General features: G+C 43.4%; 1 protein-coding gene and 1 pseudogene across 4 annotated transcripts in view; both read left to right on the forward strand.

Annotated features, from left to right (window-relative positions):
• The window catches only part of NADK2 (NAD kinase 2), an 84,271-nt gene that overhangs the window by 56,199 nt on the left and 5,642 nt on the right, over nucleotides 1-22,430 (forward strand). The gene's annotated exons all lie outside the window — the stretch shown is intronic.
• On the forward strand, nucleotides 384-10,801 carry LOC148038513 (uncharacterized; annotated as a pseudogene).

Below are 22,430 nucleotides of genomic sequence, written 5' to 3' on the forward strand. Positions count from 1 at the left end.
AAATGGAGTAGCCCCAAATCCGTCATCTCGAACGTCCGATGTAAAGCTGACTTTGTCTCCTGGACCTGCTGTGCATCATCACCTGTGACAATCAAATCATCAACATATAATACAAACAGCACACAACCATCCTCGGAAGTGTGAACATACAGCTGCGGATCGGCCTTGGACCGCCGATATCCCAACTGAGATTGGAGGAACGAATCAATCTTCTCGTTCCACGCTCGCGGGGCCTGCTTGAGACCATACAGGGCCTTCTTCAACCTGTAGACTTTCCCGTCCGAAGAACCAAAGCCAAGAGGCTGCTCAATGTAGATCTCCTCCTTCAAATCACCATTCAGGAAGGCCGACTTCACATCCAGCTGATAAACAGGCCATCTCCTATGGCCAGCCAAAGCAAGAACAGCTCTAATGGTTGCCATACGAGCTGTAGGGGCAAAGGTGTCATGACAGTCAATCCCTGGGCGCTGGGCAAAACCCTTAGCAACAAGGCGAGCCTTGTGCTTATCCAAAGTACCATCACTGAGATATTTGGTCTTGAAGACCCACTTGACTCCAATCACCTTCTTCTTCGGGGGGCGTGGCACAAGTGACCAAGTGCCATTCCTCTCAATAGCCTCCAACTCAACTTCCATAGCTTTCTTCCATGGGGCGGACTGTAAAGCCTCCTTCATGGAGGTGGGCTCTCGATCCTGCATAACTCGGGACATCAAACAATAATTGGAGCACACAAGCTCCGAAGAATGCGCCTGGTGCCTCCGTGACCGCCGCGGACCATCTTGCGGTCCCCACTCCTCAGGAACCCCCTCGATCCCTGAATCACGGAGTGTGTCACGGGCCCAGCGAGGAGGAGGCCGAACCTCCCCTCGACGTTCTCCATCAGTAGAAGACTCTGGAATGTCCACCAGTGGTAACTCCTCAGAAGGATCCGGTGGAACAGTAGACTCTGTGTCAGAAACAGAATCATAATCAAACGGCACAGGCTTCAGTGGAACTGTAGAAGGAGCCAAACTCTCCCCTGGATCTCCAAGAACGGGATGCTCCTCACCCGTTGAAGAAGCCGGAACCTCCACAAACCGCACATCACGGCTAGTATATACATCCCGCTTGACGGGATCATAGAGTCGGTAGCCTTGGGACTGGGAGCTGTAGCCAACAAATACCTGTTTGCGGGAAGCCGCTTCGAATTTGTCACGGTGAGCTTTGGGAATGTGAACATAGGCATCACACCCAAAGACCCGAAAGTAAGAAACATCTGGCTTCGACCCAAAATACGCCTCAAATGGAGTCATCCCTTCCACGGTCGAAGTAGGAGATCGGTTAAGAATGTGGATTGCAGTAGCCACAGCCTCGGCCCACAGAACCTGGGGGGTCTGTCGGTGCTCCATCATGGTGCGCGCCATCTCGATCACACTGCGGTTCTTCCGTTCGAGAATACCATTTTCTTGTGGAGTATTCGTATTGGCAAACTCCTGGTGAATTCCTCTATCTGCACAAAACCGAGCAAATTCATTAGAGACAAATTCACCTCCCTTGTTGGATCGCAAGGTCTTCAACTTCCGGCCTGATCGGTTCTCCTCAAAGAGAAGCCAATCCTTGAAGTGCGAGAAAGCTTCTGATTTTAGTGCCAAAAAGTAGGCCCATGTCATCCTGCTATAGTCATCCACGATCAGCATGAAGTACGAGCGCCCACGCAGGGACTCATTCCTCATAGGGCCACATAGATCCGTAGATACTAACTCCATCGGTGAAGTAGACCGCCGCGAAGCGGTGTGGGGAATGGCATCCCTATGCTGCTTCCCCCTTATGCAGGAGACACATGGCTGCTGGCTCACCACTATATCCGGCAACCCTCGAACAAGCTGTCCCCGTGACGCCTTCCGAAGATAGTCATAGTTCAGGTGACCAAACCTAGCATACCATAATTCAGACTGTGACTGTGAGGTAAGAAGAAGAGTGGAGAGGGCAGTGGAAGACTTCAGTTTGTAAATGCCGTTCTCCTCATATCCAGATGATAGAACCTTCCTCGATTCACGATCAAGGACTCGCATTGTAGAACTGTCAAACTCCACCAGAAGACCAAGAGAGCAAATCTTATGGACTGAAAGGAGATGGTACCCCAATCCTGGTACATGCAAAACCTCTGAAGTATGGGTGCCACCTCGTCCATCCGGAATAAGCTGCATCTTACCTCGACCTGCAATAGAAACTGAAGAGCTGTCTCCAATGAGAACCTGCCCACGCGAAGGTCGCAGCTGGGCAACACCATCTGATGAAGGAGTCATGTGCCGTGAGGCACCACTATCAATAATCCACTCTCGAGATTGGGAAGCCGCCATCGCAGCATCAGAAGCATTCGGTGAAGCGTCCTCAATGACAACTAGATGTAGAAATGCAGCTGATGAGGGTGCAGCCACCGCTCCAGAATCCTTGGTTTCCTTCTTCTTGGTGTCCTTCGAGTCTTTGTCAGGGCAATCCTTCTTCCAATGGCCAGTCTTTCCACAAATATGGCACGTGGAGTCTTTGTCCTTGTCCTTCTTCTTGTCCTTCTTGGACTTGTTATCCCCCTTCTTCTTCTTTTGGTCCTTCCCCTTCTTCTGAGAGGCTTGACCTATCAACGCCTCCGTCTTGGAAGCATTCTGTCCCTTTAACTGTTCCTCTTGGTTCAAGACCATAGGAACCAACTCCTCCCACTGAAGAGTAGACTCTCGCCCCGAAGCAATAAGGGCAGAGTAAAATGTACCGAATCGTGGCGGCAACTGGGACAAGAGTGTAATCGCCATGTCTTCGGAGGAGATCGGCTTCCCCGCATTCTGAACCTGCATCTGTAGCTGCCTTAGCTTGTTAATGTGTTCCCTTAGCGAAGAAGACTTATTGACGGACAAGGTCCGCATCTGTACCTCCAAAGAAACCCTCTTCATCAGGGTCATCCGATTGTACATTTGATCAAGCTCCAGCCATATCTCACGAGCCACCGTCAAGTGCTCGATGTGAGCGATCACGGCTGTAGTGCATGATAGAAAGAGAAAGGATCGAATCCTGGCATTCAGTTTGTCCCAATGAGACTGGGCCCTGGCCAACTCCGCACGAGCATCGGAAGAGAGTTTGGACTCATCTCTAACTGAAAGCCGGTCAATATCTTCCTGTACCAACTCCGCCAAATCATAGGACTCCAGTATGGCCAACATCATAACGTGCCAAATGCGGTAGTTGTCGCCGTCGAGCTTCTGATCTGTAGGAAGAGCCGGTAGGACAGGCACCTTCCGGTCCATAATCGCCTGGAACTCCAAGTCCATCTCTGTAGACATCTTCACCTGCAATGCCTTCTCAAACGCAAAAGCAGCCCCCTCTGACTGGGTAAACTCAGCCTGCTAAGGCTCTTCTGCGTCCCGAAGCTTCTTCACCCGCCGGAGGCGATGAAAAAGCAAAACCTGCACTTTTAGGTTGAAAACTCAAACTTTCTCCGCGTCAAACAGCAGTAAACAGCAGCAAATCCACCACCTGTACTCCTTTCCTGTGCGCCCACACTCGTTTCAACCTTGTTCCAAGGCGCAGCCCTCCTGTCTGCCCTTAAACGCAAAAAACGCAAATTTGTGTCGCGATGGAAACTCCTCTTCAGGTTGATTCTGCGCTCAGTCAGCCCTCAAACACTGCTCTGATACCATGTCAGAGTGCAGCGGTGCGGAAGCGTAGGACTGAGAGAGAGAGAACGCAGAGAGAGAAGGGAGAGAAAGAGACAGTGTGCACTGAAGATCTGCTGTATAAAGAATGCTGAATACAAAGATATACACGGGCGCAGTGCGCTGGACTGCGTGTCTCCACCTCGACGATGCGACCTGCTGTCCACCTCGAAGTCTGCTGCAGTCTGCACTGTCTGCTGTCTGAAATCTGCGAACAGAGACAGAGATCTGCACGGCACCGGTCTGTAATCTGCGACAGAGAATGATCGGGAGACTGCTGAAAAACGTCAGCAATAAATAGGCGAAAAACTGCCTGGAATGGGGCTCAAAACTGGGGCGCAGCCTGGTAAAAGTGGCTGCAGGCAGTCAGACTGCCACGTGGCAGTCCGACTGCACAGTCCGACTGTGCAGCTGGTCCAACTGCTGGACCAGCTGTGCTGCTGCCTGAAAACAGGCTATGATCTCTGACATCAACATCCTTACCACGTGATTTACTGCATCCCTTGCTATTAGATTTGCCTTTCTACTATGATTTACCCCTAGTATGCAAAGCACTGGAAGACTTACTAGATGCATTGTTCTGCGGATTCATTTCTTCCATGAGTAGAGCACTCTCTACATCATCATACAAAAGCATCGCATTAGAATTGCTCATAGCAGTTCTGAATGTATCTCAACTCTCTGGCAGAGTGCAAAGCAAGAACGTAGCTTTAAATTCTTCATCAATCTTGAACTTCAAGGCAACCGGCTGGCTGAAAATGGAGTTAAACTCACTCAAGTGAGTAGACATTGTTGTACCCTCTTTCATACTCGAATCAATAAGCTTTTTTAGCCAGTAAACTTTGCTTGGGGCACTCTTGTGGGCATACAATTCTTCCAGTCGAGTCCAAATAGCATAGGCAGAATCCAAACCTTCAATGTTAAACAGCAAGGCGTTAGAAATCGATAGCTTGATGGTTGAGCGTGCAAGCTCATTTAACTCATCTTAGTCTTCCTGCTCCATATCTGTGGGCTTTGCCCCTTTGGTCTTAATCAACCTTGCCTGCTTCTTCTGCAATAGGATATTATAACATTGTTTTTGCCAGACTGCAAAGTTATGTGCTCCTTCAAGCTTCTTAATGTGCATGAGATGACTGCTGTCATTGCTGCCAGCCATGATTTTCGGCCCAAACGTGACCAAAAAATTCAGCAAATGCAGGCCCAAAATTTCACACGAGTGAGCAAGGTATAAACAAGTACCAACCAGCAATAAATAACCACGTAAAAGCAGAAATTTCAGATATGCAAATAAATTTTTAGAAGCACTAAACCTTGTGCTACAGCGCTCCACAATTGATTACAGCTGTTCCAAGGACAAATACATCACATTACATGAGAAGTCCCAAATTTTAGCTGCAATTTCTGTTGTACATGCACCCACGGGCACAAAATTTAACACGCACAGTCAAAAGCCCCAAAATTTTTGTGCTCAAAGCATCAACCATACATCTACACTGTATTTGACATGCATAGAATAGGCCAATTTTGCCCAAATAGAGCAATTTCAGCAAAACCCCCAAAATTTTCAAGTGCTAGGTGTCCATACTGCATGGAATTAAACGCGCATGCACATAAAATGACCAAATGGCGTACAAATTTCGCCCAAACAGCAAAAGCCCCAAATTGCACGGGGTCCAATGTGCATCAATGTCGAGAATTTGGGTAAATTTCAGTCCAATTCTTGCATATACATGAAAAGCCCCAAATGTCGGAGGCAAAATGTCACAAATTCCTGCAATTTCTGAGACAAATATCATTGTTGTGTCTTGCTCGCATAAAATCTGGACAAATCCCCAAAATTTTGGCACAAATCTGTCCAAAATTCTGAACTGTGCTTACGCAACGCCTGTTAGTGAACAAAGGGCTTGTTTGTAGAGAACCTTTGAAAAAATAAAAAATTTTGCAAAAGAAAAGTGACGAATTTGTCCCATTTACAGCCGCTAGCCCGTCGCCTGCTCGTGTGACTTGTTGGTGACCTTAAAAACTACATTTTGACCTATGCCTGAAGTGTGTGACCTGCGCGTGACTGCGTCTGATCAAGAAATGATGATTTTGACTTGCATGCAACCTAGAACTGTTGCCTGTCTATCCAATGAAAGAACAATGATGAGCTGACCTGAGCGGACTCCGAGAAGCACGAATACCTTAACCTAGCTTTGATACCAGTTTGAAGTGAGTGATGCGCAGTGGCGATGCAACGTCCTGCGATGAAAATGTTAGGTAGAGAGCAAAACGTGAGCAAGAGTAGAGAGTGAGAGTCAGAGAGAGAGAGATATGATGTTCTTGGATACAATTTTTTTGTGTGTACCTCTTTAGGTTTTAAATAGATATATATAAAAGTACAAATGTGCTAAGGGTGTGTTCACACCTGTGCACATATAAAAGGCACGATGGCCCTTTATTTCCAACAGCTCGACCTTCTTATATACTTAAAAGATATATGGTGAATATTATGCTGATGTAGAGAGAGAACAGATGAGAGAAAAGAAAGATGTAGAGAGAAAGAGAGAGAGATAGAGAGATTGACAACACACTAGGAACTGGAAGATGGGCTAGTTCCCCCCCTTGTGGAGTTATATTATTGACAAGGAGCAAGCTTCTCCTTTACACATAAACCGGCTCTTAACTTATAGATCTTGGGAACAAGATCACGGTTAACACTTGCACAACTTGGAAGTTGGCACCTTTTGATCCTTCTTGAGTCTCTTCTTCTCTCCTACACAATATGTGTAGGGATCTCCTCTTGGAGCTTGATTTTAGCAGAGCTTCCACAACACTTTGTGAGACTCGAATCGCCTTCTCTTCTCCTCTTGCATGCATGCATGCAAAGTGATGCTTCATTCATCTTCTCCACATGTTATGAGGACATGTATTTTTGAAACCTCATTTAACATGTGGATTAATTTTTAATCACATGGTTAAGTAAATGTTGCACATGTGAGGTGCAACTGGGGTTAAAAGTAACCTTACGAGCCCGGGACTCGAAGAAATCACGGGATGTCAAAGGCAAAAGTTACTATAAGTTATGCTGCACAGGTACTTGGTAGTGTGTGGTACCAGTTGTTGACCTAAGTCATTCATTTGGCCATAAGTGTTAGTTGGTGACACTAGAGAAGTGGCGTTTAATGGTACCTAATGCCAATTTGATGGTCAAAGATGACGTAGAGACACTCGGGAATGGAAGTTGCCTAGCCAATTTAATTATTGGCCAATCAGATTATTTTTCACGGCACTGAAATAATTATTAGATTAATTTTCAGTATTTAAAGACTGAAAATTAATATTTAATTATGGATAATGTTGAAAAAACCATTTGGAAAGGCTACCACTTGTCAAAAATGCTCATGTAAGACTGGAAAACGTCTTTAGAGACTGGAGAGAGGCATTTTTAGTGTATTTAGCTTGCAAGAGAGAGGGAGGGGAGACTGCTGGTCTGATTTGCAGCCATTGGAGGACCTTCTGAGGTTGTCAAGGGGAGGAGAAGACCAATCAACAGCAGGAGACATCATCTACAAGCTGTTGAGACAGGACAGTAACAGTAAATGACTGATTTTCTTTAGTTTTTTGCATCTACAAGCCATTGGGGCGGGGAGCAGTTGCATTTGACTGATTTTCAATCATTCTTCACAACAAAACTGTGAATTTTCTCTCTCTATAGTTTTCCCTCTCATCTCCTTGCCATTTCATAGCCTTGCTCCGAAGATCTCAGCATTTGGACCCTTGAAGGTTGAGAAATTGTAAATTTCTCTACTGTAAACCCTAATTTACAGTAGAAATTAGGGTTTAGTAGTAGCCTCGGGAAGCGTGCCAAAAATTGAAAGCTCCAAGACTTGGATTCAACAGGGCTGAAGTTGTTTTTAGCCTATTCAAGTGGAGGGACGAGCAAATAAATGAATTTGGGGCATTTTCCATCTCCATCAAAGCGGGTGAAGGCCAATTGATTGTCCGAATCAAGAGGCAAATCAAATTAAGGACTTATTGGTGATTTTGAACAGCAAGGGGAGTTGGAATACCAAAAGGGATTGGGAGAATCCCATTGTAAATCAACTTCTTCTTCAATAAAGCTAAAGAAATACCGAAAGGGGCACCAATTTTGGGGCCAATCGGGTGTGCATTGTCCAAGATCAGTAGGTAAATTTGTATTTTCAGATTTGCACTATTTGTTTGCTGCTGTAATTAAGTTGTAGTTAGGGATTTACCACCCATCCACGGAAGGAAGACTGGTTAGATAGTTTCATAGTAACAGGGGAGGAGGGGACGGCAGGGTGGGATGGGGGGGACGTAGTCCCAGGGATAGGACTGGGCAGGGACGTTCCGGAATGGACGGACGTCCCGTCTCCGAGTGGGGACGCCGGTGAGCCAAGCGGGGATGCGTTCTTGGAACGCCTGCTTGTCAGGGACGCCGAGTGGGGACAACCCAGGGAGCCGTTCGACGATTTTTGAAATTTTTTTTTTTTGATTGTTTGGCTGCCAACGGCCATTTCTGCCATGCTCTTGCCAATGTTTCCTATATAATGCTCCACTCTCAAGCTACACTCACACTCCAAGGCCAAGAGTCTCAACTTCTCAACTTCTCAAGGCTCTTTCTCTCCCTCTCAAGTCTCAAGTCTCAAGGTTGAAGGCCGGCGTGCTCAAGGCTCTTCCTCTCCCTCTCAAGTCTCAAGTCTCCACTCTCTCCTCTCCTGGGCCTCAAGCCTCAAGGCTCAAGGCTACCCTCTACATTGTACAAGCTTTCTCTCTCTCTCTCTCTCTCTCTCTCCCTCTCTTTCTCTCCCTCTCAAGTCTCTAGAGTCTAGACTCTACTCTCCCTCCCTTGGGCCTCATAATTCATTGCTCAAGCGTCAACTTTCAAGGCTCAAGGAGTCAAGCCTCAAGGGCAAACTTCAAAGGCTACTTCTCATCAAACTTTCAAAGTTTCTATCATCTATGGCATCTTCATCGGCTTCCCCATCTACAAACCAACCCACATCTACCGCGGTATCCACCTCTTCATAAAATGATAATCATGAAGGAACCACCGATCCCACTAGAAGGAAAAGACCCACGATACATCAATGGTCATGGTGGGATGAGGTCGATTGTCCTATGTATGGTTCGGGAGGCGGTGCTAGAGCATGGATATGCAAACTTTGTGGATACAAACGCAGTGGTGGTGCCAACAAGGTGCGAGCTCATCTCTTGAGCGAACCCGGAAATGAGGTGAGATATTCCACAAAGGTGACCCCGGAGAAAAGACAAGAGCTTCTTGATAAGCTCGCAATCTATGAGGTGGCCGAAGTGGCAAGGCGATCTCCACAAGTGGCCATTGATCCCATTCTCATGGTGGGGTCACGAGGACGTCCTATGGAGGCTAGCGGTAACTTGGGTAGAGGTGTGCCATCACATACCTTCCCATCGACACCTTTTGCATGTGGCCCATTTGCATTGACCACCCCATCTTCTCGTCCTCGCCAAAGTACCCTTGAGGAAAATTGGAATCCTCACTTGAAAGAAGAGACGGACATGGCCGTGGCTCGTTTCTTCTTTCATGATCACATTGCTTTCCGTGCAGCTCGGTGAGTCGCTAGTGTCAAGTGATAAATAATAAATTATTATGTTCATTTAACATTATTATTTATCATCATATTGATTCTTAACATGCTCTCTTTGATTTATGAACGTTGAATAGGTCTCCATACTTTAGAGCCATGGTTACGAAGATTGGGGAATATGGTTCTTCCTATGTTTCCCCCTCTTCGGAAACCCTTCGCACCACCCTTCTCGAAAAGGAGAAGAGGAGTGTTGAGGCTGCTGCGGCAAATATGAAGGAGCTATGGGCCAATAATGGTGTCACACTTGTGGTGGATGGATGGATTGACACCCGCAAGCGGTCTATTCATGGAGTGGTGGCCTACTTTGGTGGAGAGATGTATTTTGTCGACTCACATGACGCCTCCGGCTCCGTGAAGTCCGCTGATGTGCTTGCTGTAGAGTAGGCAACAACTTTAGAATCCATGGAAGCAGAGAATGTGGTGACCATTTGTGCAGATGGCGAACTGGCAAATCGAGCAGCAGGGAACATACTTCAAGCCACATATCCTCACATCACCGTCTCTTTTTGCATGGCCCATTGTCTTAACAATCTCATCAAAGACATTGGGGCCCTACCATGGATAGCTCTTGTCATGGATGAAGCCAACAAAATTGTCACCTTTGTCCTCAATCATGGGAGGATTCGCCATGAGTTCACCAAGAGGTTAAACCTCTCTCTGCTCAAATATTCAAAGACACGGTTTGCTCTCAACTTTCTCATGTTAGGTCGCTTGTCCACATGTAGCAGGGCATTACGAGGACTCTTCCTTAGTGATGAGTTTTCTAGCATGCCAGAGGCTTCCACAGCAAGGGGACAAGAGTGCAAAGCACGAGCAAATGACATGGCATGGTGGGAAAGTGTGAAGTGCATTGACACCATGATTAAACCAGTCATGGATCTCTTGAGGGTTGTTGATGGCATGTTGCCATGCATCTGTAAGGTATATGAGGCCATGGATCGGATGATAGAGCGCCTCAAGGTTTATGTTCCTGATGAGGACTACGATGAGATCAAATCCATGTGTGTGACAAGGTGGGATGCCTACTACTCCCCTCTCCATGCAGCAGCCTACATGGTGGATCCCGAATTTCAAGGTTGCAAGCAGGAAAAGGACAGAGAGGTCAGCAATGGCTTCAGGATTATCTTTGATCGTCTAGTGCTAGACCCAGGTATCAGGCGCAAAATCAGAGATCAATTGCTATTATATCGTGAGAAGAGGGGTAGTTATGCATTGCCAGATACACAGATGGATCGCTTCAAGATCGACTCAGCACTTTGGTGGGAGGATTATGGTGCAAATGGTCCAGAGTTGCAGTGATTTGCCATCCGCATTCTCTCACAGTGTTGTAGCTCTAGTTGCTTGGAGCAACTTTGGTGAGTGTATAGCCACATCGCCTCTAAGAAGAGGAACCACCTTGGAGTGCATCGTGCCAATGATTTGGTCTTTGTGAGTTCCAACTTGCGAATGCTTTGCACAGGCATGGTGAAGAAAGCAGATTCATGGGAGTAGGCACAACAGGATCTAGAGGTTGACCCACTTCACACAACTGAGATTTTGGAGGACCTTGAGGGCATAAGTGAGGAGGAGCCACAGGTTGTCGAGGACTTCACTGAGTCTGTGGAGATTCCGCGTCATCCCACTATCCGACCCACTACTTAGTCTTGACTCTCGACTCTCTAGAGCACTCTAGACTCTTGAGTCTTACAATTTACCCTCATACTTAGCATTTGCCATTATGTCATGTGGCATTTTGACATTTTGTATTTATTTTTGGCTTTAGTATTTACACTCTCCTCCCATCTTCTATGTACATTTGTCATTGTAGTTTGAGCCTTGGCTCTTGACTGACGAGTGGTCACGAGTCTTTTGGATTTCCTAATATGATGCTCTATTTTTTTTCTATTTGGTGCAAATGTGTCCTTCAAATGTTTCTCTCTTAGAGTAGATTAAGTGTGATTTTAAAATACTAAAAAAAAAAATTTAATTGCTGTTTTTTTCCCGGTCCCCGGGATTGTCCTTTACCCAACCCCGTTCCCGTTCCCCGTCCCTGTTCCCGTTCCCGTTCCCCGTCCCATGTTACTATGCATGGTTTCGTTGGCGGGATACCACTCAATCCCTTGATTTGGTGGGCCCGATTGCAAGCCAAAGCTTTGTGCTAGTGCTGATTTTTACTCTCAGCTAAGAAATTACAGCAATATGTCTTCATACAGTGAAATGGACTCAAGCAGTGATGACGCCTCTCAATATGAACGTTCTCATGGGAATGAAGGAAATGCAATGCCTAACCTTGGACAAGGCTTAGACCATGGATAGTATGCTGATGACCAGCAAAGTGAAGAGGAATTTGATGACCAATTCAAGAATCGGATGAGGACAGCGACAAATCTCTTTGCTGAATTGATAAAGGATCTTTAATTTACCCAATTTTTGAATGCTCCAAAGAAGGACAGCAAAGGCAAGAAGAAGATGGCGTCTTCTACACCTTCAAGATAGCAAGATGCACCGAAGATTATGCCAAACCCTTCATTTGAAGTTCCCAAAGATGCTAATGAAATAAAACAGTTGGTACTTACGGGGCAAGGAATGCAAATGCAAGGCCATCATGAAAGTGCCAATCCACTGGATTTTAGACAACCGGGCATGCATTCTATGATGGGGCAGCCATGATATTTTGGTGGAAGCACGATTTTTCATGCTATGGTTGGACAAGGACCGCATACGGGAATGTATGGCACAAATCCCTATGGTATGCAGCAACCAATGCATGGTGTGCAAGGCCCAATGTATTTGCGTATGGCTGAAAATATGCAAAACCATATGTATGGCAGCATTGGCTTGATGCCTGGGGCACAAAGTAGCATGTTTGATATTGCTTCTATATCTCCGAATGCTTATGGGACTCAAGAAATGAATGTTGGTCATACAAATGCTCCGTTTGGTGTTGGTTTTGATGTAAATTCATCAAATGCACCCTTTTTGTAATAGCCACTGTATGACAACTTGACACCCAAAGGGGCAACAAAAGACTATGATGAGGGTGGAAAAGGAGTGAAGTTTGAGTCCTTCAGCGGTGTACAAGATAGATTGAAAGCTTTGACTTTCATTCAGTAGTTTGATGCAGCCTATTCAGGGGGGAACTTCACGGAGTCCTCAAAGATTCGAAAGGCAGCCACTTTCTTGAAAGGGAATACATTGCAGTGGTGGTCCACTCTTTTGATACAAGGTAGAGCACCGTCAACGTAGGTACAATTCAAGCAAATGTTTGTATTGAATTGGTTGACAAGTACCTTTGAGGTGGACACCATGACAGCTTGGAATAAGCTGGATGCTAAGGAATGTAAGAATTTGAAGCAATATAATAAGAAGTTTTGGGATGCATTGCTGCCTATTACTTCTTATCACCCTGTACCCCTTCATGAGCAAGTGGAATAATATGTTTGTGGGCTGCCCAAAGGAATTAGGGATTTTTGCATTAAATCCATCGTGTCTAGCATGTCTCAGCTTATAGAGACTGCTGCTACAGCTGATGCTTTGCTGTGTGGGAAGGATTCGGGCTTCCTAGAGAGTGGAAAGAAGTCGAATAAAAGGGTGTTTAAGGCTAAGAAAGGGGCAGACCTGAAAATCAGCCTGGAAAGAGTCCAAAACAACAAAGAAAGGCTCGAAAATTGGACTTACAAATACTCTTGCCACTTTTAATCGGATGATGGATCATATCTTCAGGCCACACAGAGGATTTGTGGGCACTTTCTTTGATGACATGATTGTCTATTCAAAGAACGAGGTAGAGCATAGAAAACACTTGGACATTGTGTTCAATGAACTGTTTGAGCATAGATTGGTTATCAATGATAAGAAAAGTGAATTATTCTTTCATAAAATCCACTTTTTGGAGCATATTGTATCAACTGATGGTATTTGCATGGACCTTGCAAAGGTTGAGGCAATACGATCATGGCCACCTTTGAGGAATGTGCATGAGATCCACAGCTTCTTGGGTTTATGTTCTTACTACAGGAAGTATGTACGTGGGTTTGTTGAAATTGCATCTCCATTGTGCCCTGCAGAAGAAGGATGTGCCATTTAGATAGACAGTAGTGGAAATTTCAGCATTTGAAAAGTTGAAGGAAAAGATGGCTTTAGATCCTGTGCTAGTGTGGCCCGATCTAAGGAAGTCATTCATAGTTCAATGTGGTACATGTGGTAACAACATTGGGACTGTTCTTATGCAGGATGGTCGAGTTGTGGCTTATGAGAGCCGAATTCTCCACAGTGAAGAAAAGAATTTGTAGGTCTATGAGAAAGAGCTCTTGGCTGTAATTCATGCACTGTCTACGTAGAAGCATTATTTGTTGGGGGCTGATTTTACAGTGCAGACAGACCATCAAACTTTGAGGTACTTTCTGACTCAGACAAAGTTGTCAGAGAATAATATGAGATGGGCAAATTTTCTCTCTATGTTTCATTTTCAGATTGTACATATTGATGGTAAAAAGAATGTTGTGGCTAATGCACTGTCACGTAAGCCACAAATTTCAGCTGTCAGCATGGTTTCTCACACTGAGTTGGATGCCATGAAAGAACAATATGTTGCTGATTCGGACTTTGCTAATGTTTATGATCAGCTTTGCAATGGTTAAAGGTATGAATACTTTGTGCTAAGAGATGGATTTTTGATGATGCATGGATGACTATGTGTCACAAAGCAGTTAAGGCCTAGAGTTATCACTGAAAGTTATGTTCCTTTGTATACAGGACATAGATGTATTGATGCTAGGGTCAAGGCAGTGGAGCATTTCTTTTATTGGCCAGCTTTGAGGCATGATGTAGAACAGTTTGTTAAGACATGCATCGTATGCTAGAAGGTAAAGCATGATAGGCAAAAGATGCCAGGTTTATTGCAGCCCTTGCCTATTCCAGATAGGCCTTGGCAGAGCATTGCAATGGACTTTATTTTTGAGCTTCCTAAGACACCTACAGAGAATGATAGGATATAGACTATCATTTGTAAGTTTAGCAAACAAGCCCATTTCATTCTGGTGAGGAAGAAAGTAAAGGTTGATCATATGGCACAATTGTTTTTGCAGCACATTTTAAGTATCATGATATGCCAGAGTTGATCATTAGTAATCGAGATCCCCGGATGCCGAGTTTATCTTGGAAGGGCTTGTTTGAGAATATGGGTACCACGTTGAAATTCTCATCATCCTTCCATCCGTAGACAGATGGTCAGTCTAAGGAAGCAAATTCCATAGTGTTAGATCTTTTGAGGTGCTATATTTCAAATTTCACTTTGTTGAGTTTGCTTACAACAATACAGTGTATGGTTCTACGGGAAAAGATCCATTTGAGGTAGTTGAGGGTGGCAAGAAGATACCACCTATTCTTCAAACTAGGATAAGATCTTTAAGGCTGATCGTTATGTGGAAAACTTGGATGTAGCCTATGCAAAGATAAAATATGCACTTCAGAGATCACAAGAAAAGCAAAAGAGGACAGCTGATTGCCGCTGACGTGCTTTGTAGTTTGCAGAGGGTGATTATGAATTGCTGCGTTTTGAAAAGACAAGGCTAAAAAAGATGAAAGGAAGAGAAAGATTGTATCCGAAGTTGAGTATGAGATACTATGGGCCCTTCCACGTGTTGGAGAAGATTAACGATGTGGTATATCGGCTGAAATTACCTCCACCTTGGTGGATACACAATGCCTTTCATGTTAGTTTGTTGAGGCCTTTTCACAGTGATGTGCCAGAGGATATGCCTGCTGAAATTCAGCTTGATGTTGAGGAGCTAGATGAGATTTTGGTACCTGAGCAGATTTTGGTACATAAGGAAAGGAAGGTCAAAGGTAAAGTTTCTAGGAGATACTTGGTGAAATTTCAAAATTATTCACCAATGGATGGAAGAGGATGACTTGGCAGACCATCCTCAACTGTTGCAACTTTATCTAGATGCCTTTTAGTTAGAGCCGACTTTAGTCCGGGCTCTGTCAGGTTCAACAAAGCAAGGGTTTGGAGTATTGCGTGATGTTCAAGGGGGAGGTAGCACTTCCCCTTTTCCAGTTATGGACAGCTCTCGTATGTAGTGGATCTCAGATGTATTCAGCATGCATCCAAGGTACTGTACTGACAGTATGTTTGCCATGAGGTCACTACTTAGTGTACTAGTCATTGTGACATGTATGCAGATGAGTATGAGTTTCATCCGGGTATTGGAACTATACTTTTGTATCAACTTATGATCAATTTTGTATGAATTTTGCATCAATTTTGAGACAAAAATTTTGATCAGTTTCAGCTCAATTTTTGATAAGCTTGAGAATCGTTTATGGTCACTTTTTGGATCAGTTGTGCATCAGTTTTTGCATTGATTGCTAGTCAATTTTTGCAATGAGTTTGTGATCAGTTTGGGGTCACATTTGCAGTAGTTTGTGATCAGTTCTCAGATCAGCAGGTGATCAGTTTATGATCAGATTATACTCAGTTTTTAATGGATTACCTCTAGTTCCATGGACAACAACATATGTTATGATGCCATTGATGTTTTAGCCATGGTTTATGCTTGGTAAGGATGCATCCAAGGTACTGTGCTGACAGTATGTTTGCCATGAGGTCACTACTTAGTGTACTAGTCATTGTGAGATGTATGCCGATGAGTATGAGTTTCACCCGGGTATTGGAACTATACTTTTGTATCAACTTATGATCAATTTTGTATGAATTTTGCATTAATTTTGAGACAAAATTTTTGATTAGTTTCAGCTCAATTTTTGATAAGCTTGAGAATCGTTTATGGTCACTTTTTGGATCAGTTGTGCATCAGTTTTTGCATTGATTGCTACTCAGTTTTTGCAATGAGTTTGTGATCAGTTTAGGGTCACATTTGCAGTAGTTTGTGATCAGTTCTCAGATAAACAGGTGATCAGTTTATGATCAGATTATGCTTAGTTTTCAATGGTTTACATCTAGTTTCATGGACAACAACATATGTTATGATGCCATTGATGTTTTAGCCATGGTTTATGCTTGGTTATGCTATGCTATGGGTTGGTTTTGCCTGATGAGTTGAGCTCATGAGAAATGGACATGTCACATGATAATCTGGCAGTGTTTTTGAGATTCTCAGTAAGTCTTATGCTATGTTATGTTGGCCGGTAATTTTCAGCATATGTTGGGCATAGGAATGGTTGAATAGCAGTATACAATGTTGTGTTGACTATGATGCCCTATGGAAAATTCCAAAATTCCAGTGTTTGTAGGACTTTGTTTTTGATACATTTGGCAATGCAATTGAGGACGATTGCAAGGATTTCAAGGGGGAGGGCTGTTATTAGGACATGTATTTTTGAAATCTCACTTAACATGTGGATTAATTTTTAATCACATGGTTAAGTAAACGTTGCACATGTGAGGTGCAACTGGGGTTAAAGTAAATTTACGAGCCCGAGATCCGAAGAAATCACAAGATGTCAAAGGCAAAAGTTGCTATAAGTTATGCCGCACAGGTACTTAGTGGTATCTGGTGCTAGCAATTGGCCTAGGTCATTCATTTGGCCATAAGTGTTAGTTGGTGACATTAGAGAAGTGGCGTTTAATGGTACCTAATGCCAATCTGATGGTCAAAGATGGCGTAGAGACACTCGGAAATGGAAGTTGCTAGCCAATTTAATTATTGGCCAGTCATATTATTTTTTAGGGCAACAAAATAACTATTAGATTAATTTTCAGTATGTAAAGATTGAAAATTATCAGATTATTTTTCAGGGCACCGAAATAATTATTAGATTAATTTTCAGTATTTAAAGACTGAAAATTAGTATTTAAATATGGATAATGCTGAAAAAACCATTTGGGAAGACTGCTACTTTTAGAAAATCCCATGCAAGACTGAAAAACGTCTTTAGAGTCTAGAGAGAGGCATTTTTAGTATATTTAGCTTGCAAGAGAGATGGAGGGGAGGCTGCTGGTCTGATTTGCAACCATTGGAGGACCTTTTGAGGCTGCCAAGGGCAGGAGAAGACCAATTAGCAGCAGCAGGAGGCAATATCTACAGGCTGTTGACACAAGGCAGCAATAGTAAATGACTGATTTTCTTTAGTTCTTTGCATCTACAAGTTGTTGTGGCATTTTCCATCTCCATCAAAGCGGGTGAAGGCCAATTGATTGTCCGAATCAAGGGGCAAATCAGATTAAGGACTTATTGGTGATTTTGAACAGGAAGGGGAGTTGGAATACTGAAAGGGATCGGGAGAATCCCATTGTAAATCAACTTCTTTCTCAATAAAGCTAAAGAAATACTGAAAGGGTTTCCAATTTTGGGGCCAATCGGGTGTGCATTGTCCAAGATCAATAGGTAAATTTGTATTTTCAGATTTGTACTAATTGTTTGCTGCTGTAATTAAGTTGTAGTTAGGGATTTACCACCCATCCACGGAAGGAAGGCTGGTTTCATCACACCCAAGGAAAGCCTCCCTTTTACAGGCTCCAAGAGCTTCTCTTCTTGGAGAGGGAGTTGAGTGTCAAGATTGGAAAGGTTGATCTTAATGGAAGATGTGGTTGTTCTAGGATCTACTTTGCAGCACCAATTTTGGAATATCTCTCTGTGCGTTGCTTGGATGGAAAATGTCCAACACAAAAGTTATAGATCTCGCCGTTTCTGATAACCTTCGTTGGCCGTTTTTAGAGATCGACTTTCCATCGTGAGATATTTTAAAAATGGATTCACCATGTCTATTTTAAGAAAAGTAGCTTTTTAAACTCTATTTTTAACTTATGGTCCATGCAACCACCTTGAGCCATAGATAAGGAGAGTTCATTAGATTGCCTTGGGCCTCAACCTTAAGATTGATTTCCACACAAAAGCTTGCGTCATCTTAGACCTTAGAAAGAGAAAATCACTTCTCTCCTCACTTCCAGAGGATCACGTCTCTTGTCTTTCTTAGTGAGAAAATTACCTCTCTCGTCTTTCTTAGTGAAAAAATTACTTCTCTTCTTAATTTATTAAGAGAGTAAAGACCTTAAACCTTGACTTGCAAGGGAGAGGATGATCCCAAATGAATGCAATGTTCATTACACACAAGTAGACGTTTTTAGGCATCCCCGGATGCACACATAAATACATATACATAATGCTGATGCGTTCCTCTTCTTAGAACTCAATCCATCTTCATTTATGTGTAACTCTTTGGTTCTTGTGTACACTCTTACACTTGGCAGACACTTCCTTCCCCCTTCATAACTTGTATTGCCTGTACCAAATATCCCCGTCACAGTGCTCTGATCACCGCATTAAGTGATGCATTAGGAATACTGGTCTCTAAATGGTCTCATGGCCATGCTAGATCATCATTAATACTTAAAGAAAAGTGAGTCATTAATTTATTGACATAAGTTTACTAAATAGAGATTGCGTAATAAAGCAATCAAATTAGTAACAGATACCATGTGAAGAAATGCTCTACACACAGAAAACACAAAACCAATCATATGTAAACTAATACCATGGAACGCGATTAGGGTTAGGGTAACTCAGAGATAGTGAACACAATGAATAATGAAGTGAATGACGTTTGAATATACGATACCCATGTAGCAAACACATTATGTAGTGAATATTGAACCTCAAAGCCTCATATCTCTAGGATTAAGGTGCAGGTTATGAGCTTGAGAGAGTGTCGTACTTTGAACAGATCCCGAAACGCAGCAAGGCAGCCTCCGTGTGTCGAACACCAGCAAATGTAGCCTGGAAGGCTGGATCTGATGCAAATAGGCAGTGAGGAGAGAGGACTAAAAACTTAGGTACTTGAGGAGAGAGAAAAACTGGGCGATAGGAGATGAGTGCAAATGTAGCCACAAGAAACTAGCAGGCCACAAGCAGAAGAGAGAAAAAACACCAAATGCAAATGCCAAATGATCAGGCGACAGCTAGAGAGTGATGGTGACAGCTCCAATAGGTGGTGACAACAGTAAACACAGCTCTAGAGGACGAGGCGACAACTCCAGAGTGATGGTGACAGCCAACACCCTAGGTGACTGCATATAAGTGCAAACATAGCCACTAGGAGCTAGGCGACATGCAGAAGAGGAAGAAAACACCAAATGTAGATGCCAGATGACTAGGGGACAGCTAGAGAGTGATATCGACAACTCCAATAAGTGGCAATAGTAGTAATCACAGCTCTTGAGGACAAGACGATAGCTCAAGAGTGATGGCGACGGCCGACAGGCGAAGACAAAGAGTGAAATCAGGCACCAAGTGGTAGCATACAACAAGGAGAAGGTCTACTAACTGCAATGTCCTCTGTGAATAGTGTGTGGACAGAAAAGATACAGCTTCTGAAACCTGCAAAAATGAGATTGAGGGAAAGTGGTGGGTTGTATGCCTATTTATAGAAAGTTTGGGGCACCCAAATTAGGGTTTAGCATGTGGGACATAGTTACTCTGTAGGATTGCATTTCTTTTTAAAATAATAAGGCTTCTTCATTGATTAAGCATGTTTTGGGTTTGTTGAAGTTAGGTTAATGCATTTTTAGCTCAATGGGCTCCCATTAGTCCTCAATAACCAATTCTGTTATAAAATCCTTAGGTATATTTACTAGTTTTTTCTTGGGATTTGTAATGGGTGCAAGAATCTCAAGGACCTCAAAACTCTTGTAAATAGATCTCAAATAATTTTTACCATTGTGGAGCAATTCTCGCAAAAATGTTGGTATGTATCTTTGTTAGTCTTTGCATGTATATCAATTTCATCAAAGAATGTCCATGGATATTCTTTGTGAGGTCAAAGGTTTTTTTTTTTTTTTGGGTTCTTTTCTTGGGTGCAAAAAATGTATGACTAAATCTATTATTTAGAAGAAAATACAATGAAATACAAATGCTCAACAATCTAGGTAGAGTTGAATGCACAACACAATTGGAGAGAGGACCCTTCTATCTTGGGCGAGGTTCTCTTCATAGGTAGCTTCTATAATGAGGAGTGGTTTGTCTTTCTTTGAGTAGCTAGCTCATACACAAAGATCGAGACTTCAAGGCATTAGGGGGGCTAGATCCATAATGGAGAGTATTAGGAAAATGGTACCCCCAAAATGGAGAATTGACACAATGACTTTGGAGACTTGGATTGGGCTCTTTCTTAGAGGAGAGATTCTCCTTGCAGTGTGTAGCCACCAGTGGAGAGAGTGTAGTACTTTCTCAGTACTGATGGATGGAAGACTTAGATGAGGGGATCTAGATTAGTAAGAGTTTACAGGATGCTCTTGATAGAGGATTAGAGTTGTGGCTCATTGGTACTTATACCCAAACCCTTAGACTCGTGTGATAGATGGATGGAGATATTGGGTGTATAGAAGGAGGCCATTGCTGAGATCTCAATGGGACCTTAGGGAGTAGGTATGGAGAGATCCATTTGCAGGGATGCTTGAGGATGTGCCCTTCTTTGGGTATACCACTAGGGTGGGGAGGAGGATACGGATGAGTAGGATTAGAGTGGTGCTAGCTGTAGCTCAACATTGGTTACCTAGGATATATCACAGCCTTTCCTTGCAGACTTCTAGAGGAGATTGGAGGATAGCTTTGGACCAAGAAAGATTTCACTCTTTCTTTGGTTACTAGTATACATGAGTTCAACAGTTGGTGCATGACTTAGCTATGGTAGAGACCCTCTCCCTTGTGCTAGATATGAGGAGCGCAAGAATGCACAGAGGCATTGCATATGGGAGTCCCCAAGGGCTCAAGAAATTTGGAGGAGAGTCCTTAGAATGGTGTTTCATAGCACAAAAGAATCTATAATCTCTACGTGGGAGATGGTTGCTTGAGCCATAGATAGAGGCCCAACTTGTGGATATGAGGATGTACAAGGTGTTATGCCTATCTTCTTTCAAGTTCACTTGTGAGCAGGACTATCATGTTTGATTTCTCCCAAATAATGTGGACTCAGGGACGTCATAGATAGGAGCTCATAGCTAGCATTATACCTTGGTATATACGGACAACCAAATGTGGCCATGCTATTGATTTTTTGGATATATGTCTTGTAGAGAATCTCTTCAGGATTTGGATACAGATTGTGCATACTCTTGGGAGGGAATAGAAGGTAGTTTGGAGACGCTTTGCTTTTAGCATTTGATTTAGTTATTAATCAAATGCGCATATGTGAGGTGCACACATGTTTGCAAGTTAGTTAATTTACAACGATGGGCCCAAGACCCCAAGATGTTGGTGGGTGTCGAAGGCAGAAGTTGTAATAAGGTATATGGATAGGTACTAGGTGGTGCCTAGTATTAGTTTTGGCCTAGGTATGTAATTGGTCGATAAATGTCAGTGATGACATTAGGAACTAGGCATAAATTAACTAATACTAGTTCATGGACCAATTAATGCATAGGACCATGCAAGAGTCAAAATGGCCTAGCCAATTTAATTGTGGATGGGCATATTCAATTTTCTGGGTAAGGACAAAGGCATAAATTAATTTTTAGAATTAATCAAATGCAAAACTTGCCCCCGAAGTGAGGGAAAGGCTGTAGGTGCTTGGATGAGCCTCATTCCAATATTGTGGAGCTTAGGAGAGGAGGAGAGAGAGTTGCTGCTGCAATTTTAATTGTGGATGGGCATATTCAATTTTCTGGGTAAGGACAAAGGCATAAATTAATTTTCAGAATTAATCAAATGCAAAACTTGCCCATGCAAGTGAGGGAAAGATTGTAGGGGCTTGGATGAGCCTCATTCCAATATTGTGGAGGTTGGGAGAGGAGGAGAGAGAGTTGCTGGTGCAATTTTCCAGCCAGTGGTGATCGGCACAGCCATTGGAGACTGTTAAGAGAGTTGTTGCCAGCTGATCATATAGGCTGTCTATAGTCGGGTGATAGCAAATTTGGGCCCCATAGGGGTAGTTGACTGCATATAGGGATCTTGTTGATGGTGGGTTATAGTTATTCAGCCATTTCCAGCAGGGCAATAGCAAATTTGAGCACTTCCTCACGATAAAAATCAGAGATTTCTCTCTCTTCAGCTTTCTCTCTTGTCCTATAGTCATTCCCTCAGCTTTTCTCAGCTAGTTACAACAGATCTCAGCCATAGAAGGTGGACAATAGAGCATTTGTTGTTGTAAACCCTAATGTACAACAAAAATTCAGGTTTACTAG

The sequence above is a fragment of the Lygodium microphyllum genome, chromosome 3 (assembly GCF_053477565.2).
Source record: "Lygodium microphyllum isolate KBCC chromosome 3, Lygodium_microphyllum_v1.1.10, whole genome shotgun sequence".
Lineage (NCBI taxonomy): Eukaryota > Viridiplantae > Streptophyta > Polypodiopsida > Schizaeales > Lygodiaceae > Lygodium > Lygodium microphyllum.